Below are 9,696 nucleotides of genomic sequence, written 5' to 3'. Positions count from 1 at the left end.
TGTAGGTGTGTGAAGCTATAACCCCTCTTAGACCTTCAGTTAACCAAATACGGGAGGGAGCGGAGAGCACATTAGCTCTTCACTACACCTACTTCATAAAATGGAGATCAAACTTCAAACAGGTAAGTTTTCGTTTAATCTCTTCATTTTATTTCGAACGGTGTACGTTCGATCTAATGTGAGACTTTAAAGTAAATTCTGGCCTCGAAACCATAACTGAAAAGACAAATGTTTGACGTAAAACTCACATGAGCTATTTACAAATCTGTTGCTTCATTGGTCGAATCTGCAGTATCCCCTAAGAGCGCAGACACAAACGAGTCAACTTCCTCTATTGGCTTGTTATAGAATTCCTGGAATGTTGCTTCTGACCTCCATCCCACATGATGCATAATGTTTTCTACTGGTAAAGTCCTGCCAACTTTAGAGGCAGCAGCTGATCGCGTGGAGTGGGGTTTAAACACCCCAATGTCTATACCTGCTTTAGACATTACTAACTTAAGACATCTGGCAATAGTATCCCTAGACACACGGCAATGTGGTTTCCGGGTGCTGATGAACAGGTAGGTTTCCTGTCCTCTAAGAGGCCTAGTACGGCCAACATATTCTAACAAATGCGTATAGATGCAAACACGCGAGTCATGTCCATACTTCTTAAGCACTAACTTCTGCCCAGTCTTCCCTGGTTTGCTTGTTTTTAACAGTCCATCTACTGAAAAGGTGACTGCTGAGTCTGTAACATCCATACTGGTGAAACTAAGAAGGTGAAGGGTCTGCTGTCGTTGAGCAGACACTAATGCTAAGAGCATGCAAGTTTTCATTGTCAAGTCCTGAAGGGATAAGGACGTCAGGGGCCATAATCCTCGCAAATAAGATAATACAATTGTCACATCCCAAGTTCTTTCATACCTAGGTCTGGGAGGCTTCAAATTAAACACACCCTTCATGAAGCGGGTAACAAGTGGATGTGTACTAAGACTGATACCATCTGACAAAGTCACTGTAGCTGCCAGTGCTGATCTAGCTGTATTAACCGCACTGTATCCTACTCTCTCATATAATGAACTCAAGAATTCTAGCACAGCTATCACAGATGTTTGCACTGAATCAATTTTTCGTGTGCGACAAAAGTCCAACCACTGGTTAATGTAGGTAGCATACTGCTTAGTTGTTGAGGGCCTCCAGGCAGCAAGGATAATGTCTGCAGTCGATCTCGAAAGGCCCTTGTCTTGGAGGTCTTTCCTGACAATCTGCAAGACATAAGGTTTAAACGGTTAATCAGTGGGTGACTGTCCCTGGTATTTGGGAGAGTAATCAAGTATTTTCCCTTTGGAAGAATGATGGGCTTACTGATGAGCATTGTCAGCAATTTCCCAAACCATGGCTGAGTGGGCCATCTAGGCACTATCATCATGACTTCACATTCATCAATTTCTATTTTTTGCAAACACTTTCCAATTAAACAAAAAGGTGGGAAGGCATAGAGCAACTTCCCTTGTTGCCAAGTGATAGAGAAAGCATCTGTGCCCACTGCACCTGGGTCTGGGAGCCATGAAACATACGTCTCAACTTGAGCATTAAGGCGTGTTGCAAATAGATCAATATCTGGCCTACCGTGGATATCTCACAATTTCGAAAAAACATCTTTATCTAATGTCCATTCCAGTTGGTCATTGAAATTACGTGACTTTTTGTCTGCTATAGTATTCATCACACCTGGCAAGTGTTTAGCTGAAACTGAGATATCTCTCTCAATACACCAGCTCCAAAAAACCTTAGCAAGTTCGTTACATGATGGGGATTTCATTCCACCATAATTGTTTATGTAGGCAACTACCGTGACATTATCTGTCTCCAAAGACACATGTATGTTCTTTTTATTGGAACAAAATGATTGCATAGCTAGGAAGGCTGCCTTTAATTCTAAATAGTTAATCTCATTATTCTGTGCTCTGATCTCTTCTTGAGCATTCCAACGTCCTCCCACATGGACCGAACCATTAGATGCACCCCAACCTAAACCAGAGACATCACTTGTGATATGCATAGCCGGGGCTTGCTTAGAGATTCGTGATTTTGAGTATTGAATGTTTGAGATCCACCACCTCAAGTCATCCTTAGCAGCCCTTGACAGGGTCATATCGCGGTCATAGTGACCTTTATTGAGCTTAAGTGCTTTTTGTTTCTCTCTCTCAAGCTCTCGGTAATGTAGCTGACCAAATTGAACACCCGGAAAAGCTGCAACAAGCTTTCCAATTACTGTTGACACAAAACGTATTGTTACTGTGCCGGATTATAGTAGTTGGGAACACAAATGGCTAATTTCTTGAGTCCTTCTCTCTGTCAGCCTGACACACATGCTTTGAGAGTTCAGTATACAACCTAAAAATGTTATTTCTTGTACAGGCTTCAGGATTGACTTTTGGGGGTGGATGACAAAGCCTAGGTCAGATAATATTTGGGCTGTGTCTCTTACAGCTTCTTGTGCTGCTAGGCTTGAATTGGCAACTATCAACGTATCATCAATATAGGCTACTACACTGTGCCCTTTGCACCTCATAGCTGACAAAGGAGGTTATAGGAGTTTTGTAAATATCCTTGGCCCCGAACTGAGCCCATTTGGGAGTGATTTAAATTGCCATAAATCTTTGTTCCAATAGAACTTAAGATATTTCCTATGATGCACAGCAATAGGCACAGAGTAATATGCATCCTTGAGGTCTATTGAAGCTAAGAAGCAATCAGATCTCAGTAATTGGAGTGCAGTCTCTAGAGTATCCATCTTAAAATGATGATATTCTAAATGATCATTCAATCGTGACAAATCTAAAATCATCCGATGGCTGCCATCTTTCTTAGGCCTTGTAAATATATTGGAGATGAATTCTCCTTGCTCATTCACAGATTTTTCAATCACACCTTTGCTCTGAAGACGATCAATTTCAAGAGTTACGGCCTATTTTTCCCTTTCATCTAATCGTGTCTTATATGGATAAGGAATATGATCTTGGACTGGTGGTCCATTTTCATTGAACTCTAATTCATAACCAGAGACTGTTTTAAGAATATTACTGTCAGAAGTGATTGCTTTCCAAGCTTCAATATGACTCCTCAAACGTCCACCAATCTGCTCAAAAACTGAACATTCACTTACTTGTGATATGTGTTGTCTTGCTTGCCCTTCTGGCATGTCTTCTACCGTCTCTCTGGATTTGGGTAGGTTGAGGCTGGCTTGCCCCGCTTGGGTTTCATGGGGCGATGACCCCTGGTTGGTGCTTGTTGTGGTTGGTTGCTGGTTGGTGCCTAAAAAAGGCAGGTGTCCCAAGCTTGAACTTGAAGATGACACCCATCCAGCATCCTGGTATCTCTGGCTGGGTTTAGCATACGGCTTTGCAAAAGGCCTGGCAAATCCTCCAGCTGCAACCGGCCCTTGACTGGGATTGGTTCGATATCGATGCTTCCGCATCACTCCCACTGCCTTTTGTTCTTCATCCATTTCCTTTATGGTCCTGGAAAGTTCATCTCCGAACAACCACTGCGTGGTTTTTACAGAGGGTTTGCACAAGTAAGTGTATCTAGGGTGCAATTCCGGTTTGATGAAATTTTTACGGAGCTGGTTCAGTTCGAAATGTGCATTCCCTAACAATGCCACGGCATCTTGTTGGGTTTCATTCAGCTCAGGCACGTCCTTTAAGGAGTTCATAAGAGCAGTAATCCCTTTAACTAAAGGCCTCTGGCACCTCTGAATTTTCATATCAAATGTACGGGCGTGAGGACGCAGATTATCCCAAACCAACGGGTTAACTCGAGGAACTAGCAGGTGAGTGGAGTTAGCAGTTCTCATATACTTCTCGCATGTCCCTGCCAAATATTTTTCCTCGAGTGGGTGTGTAAGAAGAAAATCAACACTTCGTACGTGCTCAGATCCAAGAACGTCGCCTACCTCAGCAGAGACAGCGAACCTAGAAGCGAACCCAATTTCTTCCTGACCTTCATCAGTTTGCAGGGTATTAGCATCAGTTACATGTTTAGTCAGTCTTCGTTTCTTGGCAACTTCAACCTGCTGATCTGGAGCAGTGTCAACCGGCTGCATAGTTTCAGAGGATGCATAAGTAGGAGAGTCTGGGTACCCCATCTCTATATCTACGTCCTTTTGAGTAGATCTATCATAATCATGTTCTCCATAGTCTGCATGTTCATAAACATCCCCATAATCATATTCTTCAGGGTCATAATCACGCGTATGATCCCGCTCAAACCTGTGAGTACGTGCACTGCCTGCACCACCAGGCCTAGATCTAGATTTTTGTTTATCACTCTGAGTCTGAGGTTTTGTTTGTGACTGTGAGCACAAAGTCTCTAACATAGACTTGATCTCTATCCGCTCCTCCCGGGAGCGTTTCAACTCCTCCTCAAGTTTTCCCATCCTGCTTACCAAACTTATATTCTTAGTTTTCTTCATACCTGGCTCCGCGGAACCGGTACTTGCCGTACCGGGCGAGCTTGAGCTCCCTCCCTTGGCGGCAGCGGTAGCTGTAGTGGCGGCTGTAGCCCCGGGCGCACCCGAAGCTCCGGCGGAGGACCCGCTCACGGCGTGGTCCCGAGAAACAATGCCTGACCCCGCAGGATCGACAGACAATTTCTTCTTTTGGCTTGGGTCCGCAGGCTCGCCAGTTTTCCTCTTTGTGCAGGAGCCCGCAGGCTCCACTTTCTCCGAATCCTTCATGATGTTTTGGTCGAAAAAGGAGAAATTTTCTGAACTTTTGTAGGTCCACAGATCTTCAAAAGTGTTGTGGCAAACGCAAAAACGTAGCGAAAAGTGGCAAGGCACATGCGCGGGGCGGGCTTCTCACATTAGATCGAACGTACACCGTTCGAAATACAATCGTATAGACCAATTTCACAACGTGAGAGGGCAGCAGACTGGTCGCCATGCTGCGGTGGGCGAATCAACTTTTATAGTACACAAGTCAATAGGGTATTTGGTACATTCGTTCGATTTTTTTTTATTTTGGACCAATTGAGCAGATTTCTTGTAAGATTCACAATGAGCATTAATCGGAGAAGTTCAGGTCGCAGCTGTGCTGTGTTCAATTGCCACAACAATTGGAGAAAGCTTCAGGATTGGAAGCAAAGTGAATGTGAAATTCACTCGCCTTGGACTCATGAAGCCTGTTTGTGTGTGAAGCCGTACTCCCTGCATAGGTTTCCAGGCCGTGATGAAGGAATGCGTCGCCAGTGGATAAAAAACATCAACAGAAAGGACTTTAAAGTTAAGAAAGGGTGCCTTTTAATTGCCCCCTCCTTTTGGATACTTATAGGCCTGCATAAAATGTGGTGGTGGTGGTTTTTTTTGTGGGGGGAGGGAGGGGGATTTATTTGATCATGCTTAGATGGAAATATCAGTCCCTCTCTCTCTCTTCCTCTCTCTCTCTCTCACTACCCCCCCCCCCCTTTCTCACTATTCCCCTCTCACTTTCCCCCTCCTCTCACACATACTCTCTCCCCCCTCTCTCATCCTCTCCCTCATCCCCCCTCTCTCTCACTCTATGTCTCGTTCACTCTCCCGCTACTCTAACACAATTTACTAGCAACAAGAAGTGAGCTCCCTGATGAAAACCAACAGCGATTCTTGGTCATCATCAACTCACTTTTACTGACAAAACTAAGGGGAAAAAGTAGCCAAAGTGCAAAAATTCATCATACCTTCATCGGTCAGATATGGTCATTGTCTTACATCGTCTACCCAGGTGTCCATGCTTTATTTTATTGATTTATGATGAAGTTAATGACACAATATCAGAGCTTATCTGTAATCTTTCATTGAATTTGTACACAGAGCCAATCGCGGTCAGCGCACTTGCCCACCGCAGCAATGGCGTCGCCGATAGAGGGCCAAATACATAAATCGGCCGTGAAATTGGTCTATAGTAATGCGTTCATTTAGCACAAAAGTGCAAAGTCTCATTTCCTGACCCGGTTAATTAACAAATTATAATATAAGTCCAAAGTCTTTATTCCAAACCCGGTTTTTCAAAAATTATAATATAAATCCAAAGTCTTTATTCCAGACCCGGTTGTTTAAAAAATAATAATATGAGCCCAAAGTCTTTATTCCAGACCCGGTTGTTTCAAAAATAATAATATAAATCCAAAGTCTTTATTCCAGACCCGGTTATTTCAAAAATAATAATATGAGCCCAAAGTCTTTATTCCAGTCCCGGTTGTTTCAAAAATTATAATATAAGTCCAAAGTCTTTATTCCAGACCCGGTTGTTTAAAAAATAATCATTATGAGCCTAAAGTCTTTATTCCAGACCCGATTGTTCCAAAATGATAATATAAGTCCAAAGTCTTTTCTCCAGACCCGGTTGTTTCAAAAATTATAATATAAATCCAAAGTCTTTTTCCAGACCCTGTTGTTTCAAAAATTATAATATAAATCAAAAGTCTCTATTCCAGACCCGGTTGATTAAAAAATAATAATATGAGCCCAAAGTCTTTATTCCAGACCCGGTTGTTTAAAATATTTTAATATAAATCCAAAGTCTTTATTCCAGACCCGGTTGTTTAAAAAATAATAATGCAAGTCCAAAGTCTTTTTCCAGACCCTGTTGTTTAAAAAATCATGATATAAATCCAAAGTCTTTTTTCCAGACCGGGTTATTTCAAAAATATAATTTTAGTCCCAAATGAGATACATTATTGATATTCCAGTGGAATAAAAATGAAAATCGAGCTTAGTATTTTCTCCAGACGCTAATAGTAAATTGAAAATCAAGCATAGTCTTTGCTCCAGACCCGGTAACTAAAAGCTGAAACTTTATAGTAATGTGTTTATATAGCACAAAAATGTGAAATCTTTTTTTCCAGACCCGGTTAATTCAAAAATTATAATATTAGTCCAAAGTCTTTTTTCCAGACCAATTTATTTCAAAAATTATAATAATTATGAAAAAACAAAGACCCACGATCCTATTTATGTTGAATAACATGAAAAAGGAGCGTAGTCTTTCTGTCAGACCCGGTTATAAAAGTCATTAAAAACACAACAACAAAACAAAGACCCTGCAACCATTAAAGGTCAAGTCCTCCTCAGAAAAATGTTGATTTGAATCAATAGAGAAAAATCAGACAAGCACAATGCTGAAAATTTCATCAAAATTGGATGTAAAATAAGAAAGTTATGACATTTCAAAGTTTTGCTTATTTTTAACAAAATAGTTTTATGAACGAGCCAGCTATATCCAAATGATAGAGTCGATGATGTCACTCACTCACTATTTATTTTGGTTTTCATTGTTTGAATTATGCATAATTTCATTTTTTACGAATTTGACGATTAGGACCTCCTTGCCTAAAACACAAAATGTTAGAATAATAAATGTCCACGTGTTGCAGGGAGGAATGAAACTTCATTTCACATGACAATGACGAGAAAATAAAAATATTTCATATTTCATTTAAGAAAATACAAAAGAAATAGTGAGTGAGTGATGTCATCAGTTCCTCATTTGCATACCGACCGAGATGTGCATATAACTGTTTAGTGAAATGAAGCGAAACATTAAAATGCCATAACTTTCTTATTTTACATCCGATTTTGATGAAATTTTAAGTGTTATGCTTGTTGAATTTTTCTCTTTTTATTCAAATCAAGTTTATGTTGGGGTGGACTTGTCCTTTAAAAAAAATTCTTGTATATTCCTTCCTCTTTTCTATGAAAAAAACCTAAATAACAAAATATTAAAATACATATGAAAAAAAAACTGAGAAATAAGATATCAGTAAACAATAAGGGGATTACTTCCCGAAAACGATAAAGTTGTTGATTGACGATCTATGGTATATTATATAAAAGAAAAACATTCTAACAAGAGGGGATAACCATTCCATTCCATGTTTTTATTTGGCAATAAGTCATGATTGACTATTTTTGCCACCCACTGTATGAGAAGTAGGGTAACAATTTTATTTAGTATTTTTTTATTACTTCTTTTTGTCTTACCTGCATAGCAGAGTGAGACTATAGGCGCCGCTTTTTAGACGGCGGCGGCGTCAACATCAAATCTTTACCTAAGGTTAAGTTTTTGAAATGACATCATAACTTAGAAAGTATGTAGACCTAGTTCATGAAACTTGGCTATAGGATTAATCAAGTATTACTAAACATCCTATTAGAGTTTCTTGTCACATAATCAAGGTCAAAGGTAATTTAGGGTCAATGAACTTAGACCATGTTGGGGGAGTCAACATCAAAATCTTAACCTGAGGTTAAGTTTTTGAAATGACATCATAACTTGGAAAGTATATAAACCTAGTTCATTAAACTTGAACATAAGGTTAATTAAGTATCATCAAACATCCTGCATGAATTGTACGTCACATGACGAAGGTCAAAGGTCATTTAGGGTCAATGAACTTTGGCCGATTTGGGGGTATCTGATGAATTACAATCAAAACTTAAAAAGGTTTCGGATCTGATTCGTGAAACTTGGACATAATAGTAATCAAGTATCACTAAACATCCTGGGCAAGTTTCAGGTCACATGGTCAAGGTCAAAGGTCATTTAGGGTCAATGAACTTTTGCCGAATTTGGGGTATTTGCTGAATTACCATCATAACTTTGAAAGTATGTTGGTCTAGTTCATAAAACTTGGACATAATAGTAATCAAGTATCACTAAACATCCTGTGTGCATTTTAGGTCACATGACCAAGGTCAAAGGTCAATGAACTTTGGGCATAATGGGGGGTATCTGTTGAATTACCATCATAACTTTGCAAGTTTACTGATCTGACTTTTGAAACTTGGACATAAGAGTAATCAAGTATCCCTGAATATCATGTGCAAGTTTCAGGTCACATGATCAAGGTGAAAGGTCATGTGAGGTCAATGAATTTTTGCCACATTGGGGGTATTTGTTGAATTACCATCCTATCTCTGTAAGTGTATTGGTCTAGTTCATAAAACGTGGAAATAAAAGTAAACAAGTATCACTTAACATCTTGTGCGAGTTATAGTTATGTTATTAGCAATGAATATAGTGGAATGCCTATAAGCAAATAATCATCGTTTTACAATTCAAACAGTTCAATGTCTTGCAGAGAACTGATTTTTTTTCTTTCATTGCAAGTAAAATCACCTTCCCAAACAGTTCAATGCAATGAATATATATAGTGGAATGCCTATGCAAATGGTCATCGCTTATTCGATTCAAACAATTTAAAGTCTTGCACTGAACTGGTTTTGTATACAATGTCATTATCATTTATTTGGTTTTGTCTGTATTCTGTCTTCCATACACTCTTGTCTAACTTGCAAGTAATTTAAATTACATGTAAATGAGTGTTAATAGAACAGGTTGCATTGCAAGCAAATATCTACATTATTCCAAGTGAACTATTGTATTTTAACAACACCTTGCCCCTTTTCGGATTTAATTGTGGCATCTCAATTAGTCTTTTTGCCTTGTTTGATTGTTTGAAACAAACAATTCCAGCATAAATGAGGATCCCATATAATCACGTTTCCGACACATTACATATTGTCTACTGTGTTTACCATGCACTATAAATGCATTCTTTTGTATCTATCATCATTCCAGAGCAAACATTTAGAGTGTTTCAATTGTGGTCTGACATAAATACCTTTTTTGTAGTTATATTGCATTCATTGATCAATTAGAATTGAAT

Source organism: Lytechinus variegatus, chromosome 8, assembly GCF_018143015.1.
Source record: "Lytechinus variegatus isolate NC3 chromosome 8, Lvar_3.0, whole genome shotgun sequence".
Classification (NCBI taxonomy): Eukaryota; Metazoa; Echinodermata; class Echinoidea; order Temnopleuroida; family Toxopneustidae; genus Lytechinus; species Lytechinus variegatus.
This window is presented reverse-complemented; position numbering follows the sequence as displayed.